This window comes from Giraffa tippelskirchi, chromosome 7, assembly GCF_054371585.1.
Source record: "Giraffa tippelskirchi isolate mGirTip1 chromosome 7, T2T-mGirTip1v1.2.pri, whole genome shotgun sequence".
In the NCBI taxonomy this organism is placed as follows: domain Eukaryota; kingdom Metazoa; phylum Chordata; class Mammalia; order Artiodactyla; family Giraffidae; genus Giraffa; species Giraffa tippelskirchi.
The window spans coordinates 24,571,794-24,594,444 of record NC_137281.1 but is presented as its reverse complement, the minus strand read 5'-3'; the positions used below and the strand labels follow the sequence as shown (position 1 = coordinate 24,594,444).

Genomic DNA, 22,651 nt, shown 5'->3' with positions numbered 1-22,651 from the left:
GGAGCTTTGGGAAACTCCCTCAGTTGGGGATGGAGTCAGAAGGAAGAGGGGCCAAACAGGGGAGTTTGTCTCTTTCCCCTGTCATCCCTGCCCAGTTAGCACATTATCCTGTGGCTATCTCATTTGCTTCTCCTTGCAGTTTTTTATCTGTCTGAAACTGAGCTTTTCAGCATGGTAGCCACTAAACAGGTCTTGGGTATTCAACATATGACATACGATTAATCCCAGTTTAGATATGTTGTAAGCATGAAACACATACCAAGGCTCAAGACTTAGTTTCTTAAAAAAAAAAAAAAGACATAGTTTCTTTCTTTTTCTTACTATCCTATAAAAGTGAATACTTTTATGTTGATTGTGTTAAAAGATGCTTTAGATATATTGGGTTAAATTAATATTAATGTCACTGTTTAATTTTGCTTTTTAAATGTGGTTACTAGAAAATTGAAAAATAACAGTTGGCTCAGATTATATTCCTATTGCATATCATTGACTTATTATGTTGTTGTTTAGTCGCTAAGTTGTTTCCAACTCTTTATTACCCCATGGACTGTAGCCCACCCGGCTCCTCTGTCCATGGGATTTCCCAGGCAAGAATACTGGAGTGGATTGCCATTTCCTTCTCCAGGAGATCTTCCCAACCCAGGGATCAAACCCATATCTCCTGCATTGACAGGCGGATTCTTTACCACTGAGTCAGCAGCGGAGCCCAACATTGGTCTATATCCTATATAAGTAGATTAATTTGATATTAGCTGGTCATCTCTGAAATGAGTGGTACAAACAAGAGTGATGACTGTCACTTCCCTCTCAACAATAAAAAAAATAACCAACACAGTGTAAAAAATTGGGACCAGATATAGAAGGTGTCACATTTTCTAGCCAGTGAGACATGACCCAGTGTAAAACATACTTGGGAAATAACAGGTTACACTTACAAATTCATAAGTAAATTCTGCCTCCTTTATTGGAAAATGGCTTTTAAGTTTTGGAGTGGAGGGGAACCCTTATAGCATTTATGCTAAAACATCCCTTTTCTAATTTCATTTCTGATTTATTCCTACTCTTTGATATTTCAGCCACATGATAACTGTATAATTTAAGATGTGTTTTTTTTTTTTCCTCTATGATGGAGTACAGTCCCCAAAGATGAAGTCAGTGATGTCCTGGCTTCACATAAGTGATAACAATATGAAGATACTTAAGAAAGAAAAGCAGATGTTAGTTAGACACTCTACTTTTATCCTACCAATAACTTTTTTTAAGATTGAGCTCATAGTGCCCGGATGTTAAAGTTCTTTCACAGATCCCAAATTAGGAATGTTCCATGTTGCTTTAATCCATTCCATTGCAATGGCTTTATTAGATGAAACACCCTGCTGAGCATCTGAAGAACAGTGGGATTATCACATTTCCCTTTGAAAATCCAGTAAAGACAAAATAAATGGTTAACAAAACAGAGCAAATTCAGTTTGCAGGTGTTCATAGGCGATGCAACCCCCTGATTGAATGAGTGTCTGTATTCCTCTGTGCTTGCAAAATGCCTGTTAAGCAGGCCAGAGAAATCCAGAGAAAAAAGAAATCATAGGGCAAAAGTTGCTTTTCTCTCCTTTTGATGTGTTGCTAATTGCATTGTGTTGACTGCAGGGATGGAGTATCGGAAATCTGAAAACTTTATTTTGTTTTACTTTTGACTTCACCCTGGGTGTGCCAATAACAGTTCTTTATCATCTGTATCTCCTAGAGTGTTGACTCTTTAACGATTGATTTTTTTTTCTTGGCAAATCTAATTAACTGTTTGAAGAACTTCATCCAGCGACACCCCAGTCACTACACACACTTGGTGGGTGGCTCTTCGAGGTTCTCTTAAAAACTTGGTTACGTCCCAGCACTCTAAAAATTCTCATCTGTGAGAGCAATTTGAATTTTGTTATTAGTGTCTGCTGGAAATTGTAATTCAATAAAGAGTAACTCATTTAAAAATGTTTCATACTGGGCATGTATTAGATAACTTGGGCAACTTAGGAGACACAGAAAAATATACAAACATTCAGGTCTACACAGGAAATTGGAGTGGTAGTGAACAATTTGAAGGAGGCATTTTGTATTTTTAAAGAAGCTATAGGTAGATTAGGAGTGTGTGTATATGTGTGTGTCTGTGTATGTGCACGCATAATACACACACACATTTAAATCAGTGGACACAGCAGTCTTTTCTTTTGCTCTCCTAATTTGCTAGCATTTTCTACCAATCCCCAAGTGCAAGGTGGTGGATATAAAAAGAGCTTCTTCAACATTTAAAATAATCATAAACAAGGACTCCTGCCTCTTCCTTTGTGTAATGTGTGTGTGACCCTTGAATGAGATTGTATCCGTCTCCTGTCCTCTCTCTTTCTCTCTTGTTCCTTTTATGGACATAGGATTATTGCTATAGAAAATATGGTCATGCCATAGGGGAATGTACCTCCTGCTCAGGGTATTTTTTTCAGCTACATCTGCAGACTGCAGCTGCTGCAGCCTTTGGAAAAAAAAAATCTGTGTCCTTACGAAACTGTAATTCTTGAACAATTAATTCTTCCTCACAGGACACTGTACTTTTTCACCGCTATTTAGCACAGTCTGACATTAGTCTTTCCTGCGGTTTATTTGCTGCCCAAGTTCACCATTTGACACATGTAGGAATATTTAAACAAATTTTTTCCCCCAGAGAAGTTTGTTTCATCTTTGGAACCACGGGGCTTCCTGCTGACTTCACAGGACCCCTCGTACTCTTCCCTCCTTTTTTACTGCGTGCTGCTTATCTGTGCCCACCCCCACGTGTCCCTTTTCTTTATGACGAGGTCCCTCACACTGTTTTCCATTTGCCTTCTGAGCTGGATTCAGAAAATATCATCCCTTCCCCATCCCCCACTTACTGACTATATGCCAAACCTCTTCATCTTTTGCAAAATATCAGCAGAGTTGAACTTCCAATTTCTCCTTCCTTTTTTTTTTTTTTTTTTTTTTTACTGTTTCAGTACATTTTGTCCTTTCATGAATTGTAATTTCCCTTGCTCTTAAACCCAGTGCGTAGAGAGATTATGGAATTTTTTTCTAAAACTGGGTAAAAATAAATAAAAATATATGTACTTTATTTTGGTATATTTCCTTCTTTTGTCCTCTAAACATTATTAGATACTTAAAGCATAAGAGGGACACACCTTTATTTGATAAATGGAAGTCTGCAGCCTGTAGGCAAATAAAAAGACAGCTAGATTATGGTTGATAATTCCTCATATAGAGAGATACATTTTTGTTTCTTTAACTTTTTGCTTTTAAAGAAGTAGGCAGGGGTCCTTGTTTATCATTATTATAAATATTGATAGAAGCCCTTTTTGTACCCACCAGATTGCATTTGGGGATTGCTAGAAAATGCTAGCAAATTAGGGAAGCAAAAGAAAAGACTGCTGTGTCCACTGATTTAAATGTATGTGTGTGTGCGAGCACACGTACACAGATACATGTATATCAGGTGAAGTCAACCTTGATGTGTGATTTTGTAGCTTAATTTAGCAGTTTTTAAAAATGGGTATTTTCAGAGACCAGTTAGTTCTTCTTCCTCCTTTCAATTCAGAAGCAAGTAAAACTGAACTGTTGATTGTCCTCTAATGATTTTGAGGTGTTTCTTATAAGCCCTTTAAAAATAAGAATTAAACTGAGAAAGAAATCTAAAGTGGTTACTTTCTGATTAGTACAGATATCCATGCTAACATTCAAGCTTCTCGTCAGTTAATATTTTTATGGGGAACTTTTGGTGCCTTTTCTTTTTAAAAATAATATAGAGAAAGCAGTTGGCACGTTGACATTAAGCTGTATTGGGGAAAGTGGGTCCCTACTCTCCACATCTGTTCAGTGTTTCTGTTGCCTTTCATTTTCTAAAGTGTTACATATGGAATACATATGTCTTTGTGTTCTGGTACCACAGGAAAAAAAAAAGGGAAGAAATAAAAAAGAAAAATCACAAAGAAATCAATAAACACCTGTTATTCCCAGATCTGCAGTTATTTGGGCTCAGAAACGCCTGCAGGCAAAGTTAGAACAAAAATCCTTGGATGTCTATATGCCTTCATAGATTTCTCTTGACCTGTATGAGAGTTTTTAAAATTTTATTTTATATTTATTTCATTTCGTTTCATCTTATTTTATCACAGAGTGTACACTTCACCTTCTGTTATTTTACCACCCTGGATTTGTTCTCTCCAATGTATATTTCCTCTTTCCCTATATGCCATAATTTTGTATTCAACAAAGTGGAGAATTTTTTCCCAACGACTCAAGGATGCAGCCTTACTTTCACCACTTCCACAGCAGGTTTCCTACGTTAGATTGCCCCCTGCTGCTTCCGGAGCATTAAAAACAAAGCTCAAAATAAAATGTTTGGGGACATACCATTAAAAAAGTATACAGTGAAATATACTGGAACCTAATCATTTGAAAACATGTTCAAAGATAAGTAAAATTGATGTTTGGTGGAAGTTTTAAACTTGAGAGATTGAGCTCACATGGTTGCACATATACTTGTAGCCAGTTCACACATTGCCTCTTCTTATTAGTTATGACTTAGAAGGTATTGTTTTAAATAATTATGAATCATGTGATATGCTTTTTCTTTTGTCTGTTGCAGGCAATGTAATTAATAGTTCCCACAAGTAGATTCTGACCCAGTTGTACAATTTTTTTTTCTTATAAAAAGTATACTTTTCCTTAAGGGCAGAGACCATATCTTGTTTGTTTTTGCATTTTTGATCCAATGCCTGACATATAAAAGACACTAGATTAAAATCTGTTAATTTCACTAGATTCATTCATTCAACAAAGAGAGAGTAAGATCACTAAGGTTTAATTCATCAAAATAACTTTTGTTGGACTTAGGATCAAGAAGAGTAAATAATGTAGCTAACATTTTTAAAGAAATAACTCCCAGCAAAGATACAAAAAAATTTTAGTAATCCCTACTGTCATGGCAGATTCCACGTTACTGGCTTATATTGTTGGCCTTCAGAATTTAGTTTCTCTTTATTTCTGTTTCTTTCTCAGCTCACATTTTATATATAGATTTGACCTACTCTCCTGGGTGCTCCTCCCTGGCCCCACGTGTGTTTCCTGGATACCTCATTCAAGACTTTGGTTATTAGAATTTGTCTGCATTCTCTGATAAACCTGTGAGTGACTTGAGGGCAGGAACTATCTAGGATTCATTTCTGCATCCCCAGCATCTATGCCAAGAATGTCCATTTGCTATTGAATAGTTGACACTGAAATGGATTTATATAGCCTCCAAAGAAAACAAGCATTAAAAATATGAATAAAATAATAAAAATGGAACTAAAGCAATATTACTTGTAGTATCTAGTTTTAGGGGTAATCCAACTAAAAACAAAGGACAGCACTGAGGTATAAAATGACTATGGTGCCAAAGTCAAGGGTTGGATAGTGATTGGTTGCCCTAATCTCTATCCTTCTTCCCCACATGTAATCATTACAGCATCTCTGTATATATGTTCTGATATTTCTTCCTTCCTTCACCCCAACACTTGAGTCCACTAGGTCTGGCATTTTGATTTGATCAGCACTATGATCGATGACTTGGTTTTAATAGTCATAAGAATTTTGAGATTCTAGGGTAGGACTGAGGGATCTTGGCTCTCTCACTTCAGTTCATTTCAGTTCAGTCGCTCAGTTGTGTCCAACTCTTTGTGACCCCATGAACCGCAGCACGCCAGGCCTCCCTGTCCATCACCAACTCCTGAAGTCCACCCAAACCCATGTCCATTGAGTCAGTGATGCCATCCAACCGTCTCATCCTCTGTCATCCCCTTATCCTCCTGCCCTCAACCTTTCCCAGCATCAGGGTCTTTTCAAATGAGTCAGCTCTTCACATCATGTGGCCAAAGTATTGGAGTTTCAGCTTCAGCATCAGTCCTTCCAATGAATATTCAGGACTGATTTCCTTTAGGATGGACTAGTTGGATCTCCTTGCAGTCCAAGGGGATCTCAAGAGTCTTCTCCAACACCACAGTTCAGAAGCATCAATTCTGCAGCGCTCAGCTTTCCTTATAGTCCAACTCTCACATCCATACATGATTACCGGAAAAACCATAGCCTTGACTAAACGGACCTTTGTTGACAAAGGAATGTCTCTGCTTTTAAATATGCTGTCTAGGTTGGTCATAACATTCCTTCCAAGGAGTAAGCATCTTTTAATTTCTTGGCTGCAGTCACCACCCACAGTGATTTTGGAGCCCAGAAAAATAAAGTCTGACACTGTTTCCATTGTTTCCCCATCTAATTGCCATGAAGTGATGGGACCGGATGCCATGATCTTAGTTTTCTGAACATTGAGCTTGAAGCCAACTTTTTCACTCTCCTCTTTCACTTTCATCAAGAGGCTCTTTAGTTCTTCTTTGCTTTCTGCCATAAGGGTGGTGTCATCTGCATATCTGAGGTCATTGATATTTCTCCCGGCAATCTTGATTCCAGCTTGTGCTCCCTCCAGCCCAGTGTTTCTCATGATGTACTCTGCATATAAGTTAAATAAGCAGGGTGACAATATACAGCCTTGACATACTCCTTTTCCTGTTTGGAACCAGTCTGTTGTTCCATGTCTAGTTCTAACTGTTGCTTCCTGACCTGCATACAGGTTTCTCAAGAGACAGGTCAGGTGGTCTGGTATTCCCATCTCTTTCAGAATTTTCCAGAGTTTATTGTGATCCACACAGTCAAAGGCTTTGGCATAGTCAATAAAGCAGAAATAGATGTTTTGCTGGAACTCTCTTGCTTTTTCGATGACCCATCACTTACCTGGATAGTATTAGAGACTGTAACCGTATTCTAGACCTTTTGCTTCTGTTTGATCCTTGGCCTGGAAAGGGTGAGTTCCTGGGGCTTAAGTATTTACTGGGGTAGTATGTAGAGAGGCCAGACCCCTCATGCTCAGTCAAGAAATGTTCACCGTCTAAGACACCAGGAATGTTCTCTATCACCTTTGGTTTCAAGTGTGTGAAAATTAAGTTCATAAAAACCATTTGAGTTTTAACCATTTGCTATCAAAATAAAGAAGAGCTTATTTAAGAAAATTCCTTCAGGACTCATTCTCCTTCCCAGCTAGAAGTAACTAGCATCCTGAAAAAATTTTCTCTCATTATGTTGTCCCTTAAAAAAATAAGTTTACCACTGTGTGATATGGAGGGATCATATGTATGTGTACCTGCAAATATTCTTTGTTTACTTTGCAACTTTTTAAGAATGGTGTCTTTTAAAGATACTTTCCGGCAGCTTGCTTTTTTCAGTAAAATTTATATATACTGCTAAGGTTTATTCATGTGATTGCACAGAGCTATAATTCATTCATTTTCACTGTTACAAAATATCTCATTGAATGAATATAACCCAATTTATTTATCAAAATCTCTAGGTGTGTGTGTGCTCAGTTGCTCAGTTATGTATGATCTTTTGCCACCCCATGGACTGTAGCCCACCAAGTTCCTCTGTCCATGGGATTTCTCAGGCAAAAATACTGGAGTGGGTTGCCATTTCCTTCTCTGGGAGATCTCCCTGACCCAGGGATTGAACCTGCATCTCCTGCATTGGCAGGTGGATTTTTTACTGAGCCACCTAGGAAACCCCATCAAAATCTCTACTGATGGACAGTTGAATTCCTCCCACTTTTTGCTATTTCTAACTTTGCTACAAGGGACATTCTTGCCCACATGTAAACATTTCTTTAGGGTATTTATCTAACATAAGGATTTCTGGATTGTATGTACATTTTCAACTTCATTATTCCATATTGTATACCAAGATGGTAGCACAAATTTATATCCCCATTAGTAGGGTATAATCTCATTCTTCTGTATTCTTGCATTGGCAGGCTAATTCTTTACCCCCATTTGACAGGCCTCGTTTTTGTTATCGAAATCTTTATATGAACTATCTAGTTTCTTGATATTGCAGACTCTGTAAATCTTGAGTGAGTTTTTGTAACTATGATTCCATTTCCTAAGTGAGACTTACGGAGCTGATGGATTTCACTCTTTTGTATCTCTAGGCAGAAAAACACAGAAATGATGTTGCTTCCACTAACAAAAATTCAGTAGAATCTTATTATGATACTAATATTGTAAAATGAGTGTAATACCTGTTCTGTTGTAGACTCTCTGAATCATAGTGTGAGGAGCTATGTGTATAGGGGAAACACGGTGACACTTGATTTGATTCATTTGAATCCTTGCAATAGCAAGATGCATTGATTGTTTTTATTTTTACCATATATGTGACATTTTAGGAAATAAACTTCAGATTTAATTTTGAAGGGAAATGACTTCCTAAAAGGGCTTCTTCCATTAAAAAATTCATCTGGCTGCTTTGAGGAGTGTTTCTCATCTGAATTTTAATAAAAGGAACACATTTTTATTCCAGTTCTCCTGTGACCGGTATGTATATACTTGTATTCTTTTTAATAAATCAAAGGAAAATGGTAACAAAGGGATCCACACATTTCAAAGATCCAATGTAATCATAAACTACTCAGTCTTGACTCTGTAGCTATGATGATATGAACTGAAAATTCATTGATGTATGTTGCATTTCTGTCTTAAATCATAGCTGTAAATGTACAGGTGCAACCATACAGATTTCAACAGATTATAATATCCATGTATTCTGTATATTCTATAAAATTTATGCACCAATTGTTGTGACTTCATGTACCACTCGGCCTATGAGTTGAATTTAATTATTTTTGCTTGCTGAAGATATTTTGATATTATCATCATCCTTATTTTAGATATGCTGGTCATTTTAACAAAGGCATCATTAGATGTATGCTCTCTGACTTAGAGCCATAAAGATAGAAAAATAATCCATTGCTGGGAATCAAGGAATATGGACTTATATCCTTGCCAGAGGTGCCACTGTTCTGATCTAAAATCCTCTCTTAAATTCATTCATTTCAACAAGGAAATATAGCTGAAGCATCATTTTGAGTTCCTTTTAAAAGTGAAGGACATTACCAGACACCACTAAAGCCATAAACTGTTAAATATATTATGTTTCTTTATAAATTCCCAACTTTTCCCAAACAAAGAATTTGGGTGAAGGGAAGACCCTAGTGGTAGGCAAAGGGCCTTCCTTTAGCTTTGAATAAAGGTCAAGGAGTGGGAGCCTAGTCTTGGACCAACATTTCCTGTTCCATGTTTTGACATCCTTAGTGTAATCAAGAAAATGCAGATCCAAACCAATGTTCTCAGGGTGTGGTCCCTGAACTAGTGGTACCAATATTCCTTGGGAACTTTATAGAAATTTAGATTCTCAAGCCTTACCCCCAACCTGCTAAATCAAAACTTCTGAGTCAGGCCTTGTAAACTGCTTTAACAACTTTCCTGTGATTCTGATGCATACCGAATTTGAGACCCACTGATCTAAGCTATTAATGTATCATTAAATTGTTGTATTTAATCAAAATTTCCCTTGGAAACACAGATTAAGCATCTCCATATAAATGAAAATTTATCAAGTACTTCTTGCTATTTTATCATTGGTAAATAATGGAAGAAAAAATGATCCTCATTTTTATATCATTTTTTTTTACATTAGCGTTCCTCCAGTAATCCTTTTTTTGGGCAATTTTGTTATTGTTCAGTTTCCTGTTGCTTTTAAGTATTATAAAGTTTTATATCAGTTTAACTTGATCATTTTTGCAACAATTCAATTTTCTTTGTGAAAAGTATCCTACTGAGTGCTTTGGAAGTAACAAAGGATAAAACACAATGTTTTCCCTCAAGGAGGAAGAAGAAAAGCTAGTTAAGAGGGCACCAGTCCCTTTATTTGAAACTTCTCTACGATTATAATAAAACAATATAGAGAGGGGAGAGCTATCTGATTTGGGGTGGACAAGCTTTTTACATGAAGTAAATTAATTTTTTTGCATTAAAAATTTTTAAATGGTGATAAAATAAATATAAAATACACTATCTTAACCATTTTTATGTGTATAGTTCAGTAGTGTTAAGTACATTCACACTGTTGTACAATAAGTTTCCGGAACTCTTTCTTCTTGTAAAACAGACATTGTACCTGTTAAGCAACAATTCCCCAACCTCCTTTGCCCCCAGTCCCTGGGAACCACTGTTCCACTTGCTGCCTCTATGAATTTGACTTGTCTTGGTACCTCTTATGAGTAGAATCATACAGTATTTGTCTTTTTGTGACTGTTGTATTTCACTTAACATGTCCTCAAGATTCCTCCAAGTTCTACCATGTGTCTAAGTTTTCTTCCTTTTTAAAGCTGAAAATGTTCCTTTTTATGTAGATACTGCATTTTGCATATCCAGTCATCTCTTGATGGACTCTTGGGTTGCTTCCATATTTTGGCTATTGTGAATAATGCTGCTGTGAACATGGATATGCAAATACCTCTTCAAGGCCCTACTATCAGTTCTTTGGATATATACCCAGAAATTGCTGAATCCTGTGGCTTCCCTGATGGCTCAGTTGGTAAAGAATCAGCCTGCAATGTGGGAGACCTGAGTTTGATCCCTGGGTTGGCAAGATCCCCTGGAGAAGGGAACGGCTACCTGCTCCAGTATTCTGGCCTGGAGGATCACATGGACAGAGGAGCCTGGGGGGGCTACAGTCCATGGGGTCACAGAGAGTCGAACACGACTGAATGATTTTCACACACTGGAAGTTTTATTTTTAATTTTTTGTGGAACCTACATAGTGTTTTCAATAGCACCATTTTACTTTCTCACGAATAGTACATAAGGGTTCTGATTTCTTCACAGCCTCACCGACATTTGTTATTTTCTATTTTTTGGTTTTTTGGTAGTAGTTATCCTGATGGGTGTGAAATAATACCTCCTTGTGCTTTTGATTTGCATTTCCCTAATGATGAGTGATGTTAACCATCCTTTTATATGCTTGTTGCATGGCATAAGTTTCTATCTAAGCTCACAGAAAATTATGGACTTGGGTTTTTGAAAAGGGGAATAGGTTTCCCAAGTGAACAACGAGCCATTAGTTAAAAGAAAACGAGACTTTTTTTTTTTTTTTTTTGCCTGTTCTGTGTGGCATGCGGAATCTTGGTACCCTGATCAGGGATCACACCTGTGCCACCTGCATTGGGAGCATGGAGTCTTAACCATTGGACTGCCAGGGAAGTCCCAAAAGGAGATTGTTTTGAAGGACAGGTGATAATGAGACAGGAAGGGTGGAGAATTGGTGGTGTTGGATGATGGAAGATACTGTTGATCACATGTGCTACACTGTGGGAAGCTCTTGAAGAGTTTTGCACACTGAGATTACATGATAATAGGGAGATGAGTTACTCTGGCAGTTGTTGAATGAATTTCAGTGGCCAGGGATAGAGCCAAGAGAATGTTTTGCTAAGCTGTTACCCTCATCCAAGTTTGAGGTTCTGAATGACAAATCAGTGACCTAAATAAGAGTGTTAAGTTATATAGTAAGTAGTTTTCAGAATGTTAGTGTAATTTTTAAAACTAAATGATCTCCATATTAATTTTTTTTTAGCTGCTACATTGGAAATTTTGGATTAATTTATGTGCAACAACCATATATGCAGGTTTAAAAATAAGTTTATCCAAACCATTGAAAATTACTAAAGTAGAGTAGAGGGGTGTGGTAGACTGTAAAATCCACTCCCCCCACTCCAATATACAAGATTCTAACACCTGGAGCTTATAAATATTATCTTACTTGTAAATATTTCCTGATTTGGAGAGTTTCTGCAATGTTCTTAGGGTAAAGATTTTGAGATGAGGAGATTATCCTGGATTACTTGGGTGGACCCTAAGTATAGCCATAAGTGTCCTTATAATAGGGGGAGACAGAGGGAGACTTCATACACAAACACACATATATGAGAAGCTATGTGAAGATGAAGCAGAGGAAGAGATTTGAAGATGCTGGCCTTGAGGACTGGAGAGATGTGACCACAAGCCAAGGAATGCTAGTAGTGAACAGAACCTAGAAGAGGCAAGGAATGGATTCTCCCCTAGAAACTCATAAGAGAGCACAGCACTGCTAACACCTTGACTTTGGCCTAATGATACTGATTTCAGACTTCTGGCTTTTAGATTTATGAGAGATAAAATTATCTTGCTTTAATCCAGGAGGTTTGTGATAATTTGCTACAGTGGCTAAAGGAAACTAACACAGTGGATGAAAATTTTGTAACCTAGCTTCCCAGATGAGTAAGTTGACATTGCCACTTACTGGCTGTGTGAACTTGTGCATCTGGTTTACTTCTATGCTCCCCATCTGTGAAATAGGAATAACAAAAATGGGAGCTGCTTTATAGCATAGTTGTGAGACCCAGATGAGCTAACCTGGCCATGATAAGCTCTGTCATCACTGTTGTGGTGGTGGTGGAGTCACTAAATTGTGTCTGACTCTTGGGACCCCATGGACTGTAACTTGCCAGGCTTCTCTGTCCATGGGATTTCCATCATAGTCAACATTCTATATCTCTATCACTGTCATCATATCTTTTTCCCAGGCGACCTTTAGGATTGGATCTTTGTTGATCTTCTAATCACCTCAGTTCATATTTTTTACTTTGAAGCCTTCTATCCTTTTGTAAGTCTGTATCTGAGCTCGTGGTCTGGCCTTTCCTTGAAATTTTATCATTTCAGCAAAGTAACTTCACCTTCAGCAATAGATTAGAGAACACTGCAAAAATCAAATTATGGCCAGCATTACCCAGACCAGCTGGGGCTTTACCTCCTCCTGTTTCTTATCCTTACTCTTCTCCCTTCCTCTTCCACCTCTTCCTCCTCCTGCTTCCTTCTACTATTTCTTTTCTTTTTCTTTCTTCCTTTTCTGCTTCTATCAAAAATGGTTCCAAACCCTTCCCTAGTTTAGCATAAGGTAGAGAGTCGTTTCTTGATTATAAATTCTAGAGGAAGAAGACACTGTGATGATAAATCCAAATGTTAGATGAAGGCATGCCTCATTCAATAGCAGCCCAGCAGGCTCTGTGACTTTACAGAAATATAAAATTAACCAGGCAACACATTTGGTTTCTAAATTATTTGAGAATTCAGATTTTGAGTAATTGATCTCTTACTTGCTTCTTATCTCTATATTTAGGCCTTGTGCTATCACATCGTCTTTATCCAGTCCTCTGTTGATGAGCATTTAGGTTGCTTCCATGTCTTGGCTATTGTAAACAGTGCTACAATGAACACTGGGGTACATATATCCTTTTGGATTATGGTTTTCTCTGGATATATGTATGCCCAGAAGTGGGATTGAAATAGAGTCTCAGATGTAGAAAACAAACTTTCGGTTACCAGGGGAAAAAGAAAGGGAGAGATAAATTGGGAGATTGGGATTAACATATATATACTTGCTTTTATTTTTCATTTTGCTTTTGTCATGAAGTCGTGTCTGACTCTCTTGTGACCCTATGGACTGTAGCCCACCAGGCTCCTCTGTCCATGGGATTTTCCAGGCAAGAATTCTGGAGTGGGTTGCCACTTCCTTTTTCAGGGGATCTTTCCAACTCAGGAATCGAAATCACAGCTCCTGCCATGTCTCCTGCATAGCAGGCAGATTCTTTATAGCTGAGCCATATTACATATAAAATAGATAAACCAATAAGGACCTGCTGTATAACACAGGGAACTCTACTAAGTGCTTTGTAATGATCTATATGGGAAAAGAATCTTAAAAACAGTGGATAACTGATTTGTTTTATTGTATAGCAGAAACTAGCACAACATTTAAATCAACTATACTCCAGTAAAAATTATATATACATATATATATAAAGTAGGCCTCTGCTCTTTTCTAAAAAAGCTTGTCTACTTTGCTCAATGCTGGATGTTTACCGAATGTCTTTGAAAAGGCCATAATGATATGCTTTCTTAGCTACACAATGAATTTCCAAGTATTTACTTGACTAAAAGTAGCTTGGGAACAGATTTTTCTCCTGTCACTTTGGTACACAGGAGGGAGTACTCAGAAATTCTGAAGAGGCATGGAAATGGCAAATAATGAAGTCTGGTTGAAATATTTCATTGTGGTTGAATTTTAAAAGCACTTTTATTTAATTTATTAACAAAGCATGAGTTTGTTCAGATCAGCATACATTTGTAAGTAGGAGACAGACTATCATCGTGAAATAGAGCATTTTTCTGGACCTTATTTTTAAAAGCAAAGGGCTGAATCTCAAAATAGCTAGTGCTGTTAGCTCATCCAGTGGTTATCCCATGCTCAGTGTACAAATTTGTCCTAACTTGTTTTATTGGAGGAAAAGTCAAATTCTGGACATAATAGTGATGCTATGTTAGTTGACAAGGTGGTAAACGGACATGGAAATCAGCGAAGATGGTCTAAGGACCTTCCTTTTTGGAGCTGACACATCTCAGGCTTGTTACATGTCTAACGCTTATTACCCATCCCGTGATTTCATGAAGCCCAAACAATCTGGAGATTTAATACCATTGTCAACATGGCAAAATTTTAAAGAGTCACTTGTTCATTTTTCACCAGGAGGAAGAGAGTTCATGCTCTGAATAGAGCAAGTTTTCAGTGTATGACATTAAATAAATTCTCTTACTGGCTTTAAAATCTTGGGATTGAAAGACCCTGAAGATGAAATGGTTGGAGGGCATCACTGACTCAATGGACGGATGGCATCACCGACTCAGTGGACGTGGGTTTGGGTGGACTCCAGAAGTTGGTGATGGACAGGGAGGCCTGGCATGCTGTGGTTCATGGGGTCGCAAAGAGTTGGACACGACTGAGCAACTGAACTGAACTGAACTGATGTTACATTGAAATAGATTTATGGGATGTTCTGAAGACAGGATGTTAGGACTATGAAATATCAGATGCATATTTGGGTAATTTTCAAGTGAGTGGAAATATCATCCTGGGCTTGTTTCATTTCATGTTGTTATGGCCTGTCCTTTCTGGTTTTTCTATCCTGTTATTCATTAGGGATTTCACTTTTTATCCCCACCCTTAGGACCATTTGTTTTGCTGAACATTATGAGATACAGTTTCTTCATAAAAATGATGCCATTCAAGGCCAGCTTATGCACAGCCAGAGGCAAAAATTCCTTAGGAGAGTCTTTGCAGGACTCAGAAACCTCCTTTTCACCAAATAGCCCTACTTTCCCTTAGCATCTACTGTTATTGGCTAAAATTTTTAGTCAGTGAATCATTTCTCTGGGCTAGCAAATACTATTAGAAAAAAGATGCAAGCAGCTATCAATCACCCTGGGAAGGGCTTTCCAGGTGGCTTTGTGGTAGAGAACCCGCCTACCAATGCAGGAGACGTAGCCTCGATTCCTGGGTCAGGAAGATTCCCTGGAGAAGGAACTGGCAACCCACTCTATATTCTTGCTTGGGAAATCCCATGGACAGAGCACCTTGGTGGGCTACAGTCCATAGGGCCACAAAGAATCAGATATGACTTAAACTACTAAAAAACACAAGCTGGTATCAAGATTGCCGGGAGAAATATCAATAACCTCAGATATGTGGATGACACCACCCTTATGGCAGAAAGTGAAGAAGAACTAAAGAGCCTCTTGATGAAGGTGAAAGAGGAGAGTGAAAAAGTTGGCTTAAAGCTCAACGTTCAGAAAAGTAAGATCATGGCATCTGGTCCCATCACTTCATGGGAAATAGATGGGGAAACAGTGGAAACAGTGTCAGACTTGATTTTTTTGGGCTCCAAAATCACTGCTGATGGTGATTGCAGCCGTGAAATTAAAAGATGCTTACTCCTTGGAAGGAAGGTTATGGCCAACCTAGATAGCGTATTGAAAAGCAGAGACATTACTTTGCCAACAAAAGTCCATCTAGTCAAGGCTATGGTTTTTCCAGTGGTCATGTATGGATGTGAGAGTTGGACGGTGAAGAAAGCTGAGCACCGCAGAATTGATGCTTTTGAACTGTGGTGTTGGAGAAGACTCTTGAGAGTCCCTTGCACTGCAAGGAGATCCAATCAGTCCATCTTAAAAGAGATCAATCCTGGGTGTTCATGGGAAGGTTTGATGTTGAAGCTGAAACTCCAATACTTTGGGCACCTCATGCGAAGGGTTGACTCATTGGAAAAAACCCTAATGCTGGGTAGGATTGGGGGCGGGAGGAGAAGGGGACGACAGAGGATGAGATGGTTGGATGGCATCACTGACTAGATGGACATGGGTTTGGGTAGACTCCAGGAGTTGGTGATGGACAGAGAGGCCTGGCGTGCTGCAATTCTTGGGGTTGCAAAGAGTCGGACACGACTGAGCGACTGGACTGAACTGAACTGAAAAACAATAATAATCAGTCGTACACCCCCTAATGTTAATCATCTCTTTGGCTCTTCCCAGCCAATAACTGAGCTTGGAGGGAATGGAATTTAAGTCAGGGTTAAAGGAGAAGGATAATTTGAAGTAGAAGCTCCTTTAGAGATCAGGCTTAAGTGAGAATGATAGGAGGCTGTACTTAGGGCAGCATTGGGGAGGGTGACAAGGGAAGGTAGGAAGACAAATTTTAGTGACTGTAGTTTCCTAGATAACTTCATGTGAAAGAGGAGAGTGAAAAAGTTGGCTTGAAACTCAATATTAAAAAAAAAAAGACAAAACAACTAAGATTGTGGCATCCAATCCCATCACTCCATGGCAAATAGAAGGAGAATAAGTGGAAGCAGTGACAGGTTTTATTTTCTTGGGCTCCAAAATCACTACAGATGGTGACTACAGCCGTGAAATTAAAAGACACTTGTCCCTTGGAAGGAAAGCTATGACAAACCTAGACAGCATATTAAAAAGCAGAAACATCACTTTGCTGACAAAGGTCTGTCTAGTCAAAGCTATGTTTTTTCCAGTAGTCATGTATGGATGTGAGAGTTGGACCGTAAAGAAGACTGAACACCAAAGAACTGATGCTTTTGAATTGTGATGCTGGAGAAGACGCTTGAGTTGCTTGGGCTGCACAGACATCAAACCAGTCAATCCTAAAGGAAATCAACCCTGAATATTCATTGGAAGGACTGATGCTGAAACTGAAGCTTCAATCCCTTGGCCACCTGATGCGAAGAGCTGACTCATTGGAAAAGACCTTGTTGCTGGGAAAGGTTGAAGGCAAGAGAAGAAGGAGGCAGCAGAGGATGAGATGATTAGATGGCATCACTGAATCAATGGACAAGCTCTGAGAGACAGTGGAGGACAGAGGAGCCTGGCATGTTGCAATCCATGGGGTCACAAAGAGCTGGATATGACTTAGCAACTAAACAACAAGTTAATTTGTTGAGATTCTAATTATGTGATAGCATAACATCTCACTGGAGCATAGCTCTACAGAGACAGGCCTATTCATTCAGTGGTGGTGTCAAACAACTACTGCCAAGTCAACACATAGTATGTGCTCCATAAATACGTCAATCAGTGAATAGTCTGGTACACACAGATTACTTTTAAGATGTTTTGCTTTACACTGCTGAAACTATTTTTTGAGTTAATTTTGAAAATGCTTATAGTTTTAAGCCCAACCCTGAAATGATTTTTAATTCTCAAACTATATCAGAAATAGTTTCTTAAGGAAGATTCATCTTACAAGTGTTAAGTGTTAGATATTCTAGCAACTAAACAAGCTTATTACAGGAATAAATCAGTCAAGTATTTGACCACATATTCTGTACCAGGAGCTACTGTGTTTGTTTGTTTGTTTTTTCTGGAAGAGGACAAAGGCAAATTGTTAATCCATATTTTACTTTTGTACTTACTTTTATACTTAAAAGAACCCAAGACAAACAATTAGGACTTTTACTATTTGAGGATACAAATATGCATGATAAATAATTGTCATAATTTTAATCTTTCAGATTTTCTTTATGATTGTATTATAACCATTTGATGTATTTAATTTTCTAAATTTCTGTTGCATGAAAATGGAAACTGTACTGATTTAACATCAGAAAAATGTACAGTAGTTAATATAAAAAGCTGCATCTAATTTTGTTAATAAACTATAAATGATAAAATGACATACAGTTTAGATATCAAAGTATTAGGAACCCTCAGTTTTCAGTACCATTAATAAAGTAGTTTTAGTTTTGGCAGCAGCATAATTCTATAGTGTGATATTTCTACTTTATTGTTTCTTGAATAGGTTCAAAATGTTGACATAATATGGGAAAATTTCCCCTAGTAAAGTGTGCACTGAGCTAATGGTATGTGATATTTGCATTAAAAAGGTCAGTCTTACATAGATTTACAGACCAGTCATCATAACTACCGGAGAAGGCAATGGCAACCCACTCCAGTACTCTTGCCTGGAGAATCCCATGGATGGAGGAGCCTGGTGGGCTGCTGTCTCTGGGGTCACACAGAGTCGGACACGACTGGAGTGACTTAGCAGCAGCAGCAGCATCATAACTACCCTCAACCCTGAAGTTGAAAGATTTATTAATATCAGGTGACATACATTTGCCATCATTTATTATATATTCAAACATAGTTTGCTCTTCTTGACTGTCTCTGGAGTAACAGTCAATTTAGTAGCTAACTCTGGAACATTATGACCTTGATTTGAGTCTTGGTCCTCCACATATTAGCTGTATCATCTTAATTATTCTATGTTCCCGTTTCCTCATCTATAAAATGGGGATACTAACTGGGTCAACTCATAGGGTTGCTCTGAGGATTTTATAAGTTAATACAGATAAATGTGTTTAACAGTGACAAGAACATAGTAGGTACTTGATAAATATTAGAATTCCTAGAAATAGATTATGAATATTCTTGTATTTAGAAATTTTAGTTCCAGAGAAATATAAAAAAAAAGTATTACAAGCAAAGTTAGTTTATGAATAAAATATAATGAACTGTATCAGTTTGGTGTGTTATGTCTCGGAAGAGACTTAGTTTAGTCACACAGGGAGAGGTTAGGCTAAGCACCGAAGACTTAAAGGTGAGAAACAACATGGGTCCCTGCATTTGGAAGTTCTGCAGAAGTTGTTGAGATTGTGAAAGATGAGATTGGATAAGTGAGGACTGAATCCTGAATGCATGACACAGAGCTTCGTGGTTATCTTGAGGGCAGTGGGGAGCCCTAAAATATTTTAAGTTGTACAGTGACATGCTGAGATGAGTTTTGAGTAACACCATTGTGCCTACAGTACAGAGAATGAATGGATTGGAGGACTGAAGGGGATTCGATTGCTTCAGGAAGTGAGTGAAGAGGCTATTAAGAGGCAAGATCAATGGTGGCCTAAACCAGGCTGGTGTGCCAATGAGGAGAGAGAAATGAACAGATTTGAAATCTATTGCGAAGATAGAATCAGTAGCATTTAGTGATTGTTTCAATGCGGTGAGTGAAAAGAGGTAAGAGCTGAGAAGGATGGTCAGTTTCCAGGCAGTGGCTGACCAAGATATTGCCCACCTACCTGGCCAGATACCTAGGTTTGTAGTGGGCCATAGGGCATAGATCAAATCCCTTATGAGTATACCGTGGAAGTGACAAATAGATTTAAGGGTCTAGACCTAATAGACAGAGTTCCTGATGAACTATGGACAGAGGTTCATGACATTGTACAGGAGACAGGGATCAAGAAAATACCCAAGGAAAAGAAATGCAAAAAAGCAAAATGGCTGTCTGAGGAGGCCTTACAGATAGCTTGGAAGAGAAGAGAAGTGAGAAGCAAAGGAGAAAAGGAAATATATTCCCATCTGAATGCAGAGTTCCAGAGAATAGCAAGGAGAGATAAGAAAGCCTTCCTCAGCGATCAGTGCAAAGAAATAGAGGAAAACAACAGATTGGGAAAGACTAGAGATCTCTTCAAGAAAATTAGAGATACCAAAGGAACATTTCATGCAAAGATGGGCTCGATAAAGGACAGAAATGGTATGGACCTAACAGAAGCAGAAGATATTAAGAAGAGGTGGCAAGAATACACAGAAGAACTGTACAAAAAAGATCTTCACGACCCAGATAATCACGATGGTGTGATCACTCACCTAGAGCCAGACATCCTGGAATGTGAAGTCAAGTGGGCCTTAGAAAGCATCACTATGAACAAAGCTAGTGGAGGTGATGGAATTCCAGTTGAGCTATTCAAATCCTCAAAGGTGATGCTGTGAAAGTGCTGCACTCGATATGCCAGCAAATTTGGAAAACTCAGCAGTGGCCACGGGACTGGAAAAGGTCAGTTTTCGTTCCAATCCCAAAGAAAGGCAATGCCAAAGAATGCTCAAACTACTGCACAACTGCACTCATCTCACATGCTAGTAAAGTAATGCTCAAAATTCTCCAAGCCAGGCTTCAGCAATACGTGAACCGTGAACTTCCAGATGTTCAAGCTGGTTTTAGAAAAGGTAGAGGAACCAGAGATCAAATTGCCAATATCCGCTGGATCATCGAAAAAGCAAGAGAGTTCCAGCAAAACATCTATTTCTGCTTTATTGACTATGCCAAAGCCTTTGACTGTGTGGATCACAATAAACTCTGGAAAATTCTGAAAGAGATGGGAATACCAGACCATCTGACCTGTCTCTTGAGAAACCTGTATGCAGGTCAGGAAGCAACAGTTAGAACTGGACATGGAACAACAGACTGGTTCCAAATAGGAAAAGGAGTCCGTCAAGGCTGTATATTGTCACCCTGCTTATTTAACTTATATGCAGAGTACATCATGAGAAACGCTGGGCTGGAAGAAACACAAGCTGGAATCAAGATTGCCGGGAGAAATATCAATAACCTCAGATATACAGATGACACCACCCTTATGGCAGAAAGTGAAGAAGAACTAAAGAGCCTCTTGATGAAGGTGAAAGAGGAGAGTGAAAAAGTTGGCTTAAAGCTCAACGTTCAGAAAACTAAGATCGTGGCATCTGGTCCCATCACTTCATGGGAAATAGACTGGGAAACAGTGGAACCAGTGTCAGACTTTATTTTGGGGGGCTCCAAAATCACTGCTGATGGTGATTGCAGCCGTGAAATTAAAAGACGCTTACTCCTTGGAAGGAAGGTTATGGCCAACCTAGATAGCATATTGAAAAGCAGAGACATTACTTTGCCAACAAAAGTCCGTCTAGTCAAGGCTATGGTTTTTCCAGTGGTCATGTATGGATGTGAGAGTTGGATGGTGAAGAAAGCTGAGCACCGCAGAATTGATGCTTTTGAACTGTGGTGTTGAAGAAGACTCTTGAGAGTCCCTTGCACTGCAAGGAGATCCAGTCAGTCCATCCTAAAAGAGATCAATCCTGGGTGTTCATTGGAAGGTCTGATGTTGAAGCTGAAACTCCAATACTTTGGGCACCTCATGCGAAGGGTTGACTCATTGGAAAAGACCCTAATGCTGGGTAGGATTGGGGGCGGGAGGAGAAGGGGACGACAGAGGATGAGATGGTTGGATGGCATCACCGACTTGATGGACATGGGTTTGGGTAGACTCCGGGAGTTGGTGATGGACAGAGAGGCCTGGCGTGCTGCAATTCATGGGGTCGCAAAGAGTCGGACACGACTGAGCGACTGAACTTAACTGAACTGATAGGGCTTGTGGGAGTAATATGATCAGATGCAGCTGCTGTTTGAAGTGAGACAGCATCACGGGTAAAACTGAAGTATTGAGTCGTAGGCTCGAGGTCAGGAAGGTATGTAAAAACATAGAGGAGCATGTTGTTAAAAATAGAAAATGAGGGCAAATCTGGGGCCAGATTTGCCTGAGACATGGCCCCTACACTGTCAGGGTTCCACATATATATTACAATGTGACTCTTCTCTAGTGAGTACTGTCCCCAGAATAGCCCCTCTAAGCTTTAAATGCCCTGGGCAATTCCAAACCTCTGTTGACTTGCCTCTTATCTGCCCTGGAGCATTGGTACTAACAGTTAAGGATTGTGTCTCTATCTCTGAGGCATATTGGAGGTCACCTTGAACGTGAGATTTTCTTGAGCTCGTATTTCTAGGTTCAGAAGACCTTTTCTTCCCTCTGGGACTGTGGACCCTGAGGAATTAAAGCAGAGCGCTCCTAATTCTTCTTCATCCATGTCCTATTTGTGACATATTCATTCCTCAGTCCTTAAGGTTTCTTTTACATCATTCTGCTGAAACCTGAAACATGATGAATTTTACCTAGGCATTTCTTCAGGCTTGGCTCTAGAGATGAGTTAGGGTGAATTCAGGTAATTGGTAAATTAACTTTCTAATTTCAAAGTTCAAGTTTTACAAGTGATCACAAAACTTTTATGATAAAATACAAGCCTTAACAGTGTGAATTGCAGCACTGGTGGGTGGGAATTAAAGAATTAGTCTCGTTCAGAAATTAGCAATCTAATGTAAGAATGGTAGAATTGTTCATTTATGTGGATGAGATGCGAATCTTTTTTTCAGTTTGTTTAATATTAGGAATTCAAGAAGAGGAAGATTCAAAGCATTTCAAAATATTGGCAGCCTTCTTAAGGGGATAATTATAGCAAACCTCACTGAAAATAAACAGACCTCTCCTGCTTCTTCAGTAGACAAACTGCGATGGTGAGAATGAAATTAGCACTGAAAGTATTAAAATATTGATAGCAATCATTCCATGTCCAGGCTTTGCCAATTAATAATTAATTTTACCTTGAAGGTAACTGTAAGAATCAGACTTTTT

The 22,651-nt window shown here is 38.7% G+C and overlaps 1 long non-coding RNA gene across 1 annotated transcript in view; it reads left to right on the top strand.

Moving 5' to 3' along the window:
- Window positions 1–19,701, top strand: part of LOC145514581 (uncharacterized) — a 216,427-nt gene extending 196,726 nt beyond the window's left edge. Inside the window, exons 4-5 of the long non-coding RNA XR_014060251.1 lie at window positions 18,280–18,477; window positions 19,181–19,701. This is a non-coding gene — a long non-coding RNA (uncharacterized LOC145514581). The remainder of the gene's footprint in view (window positions 1–18,279; window positions 18,478–19,180) is intronic.
- The last annotated feature ends 2,950 nt before the right edge of the window (window positions 19,702–22,651 follow it).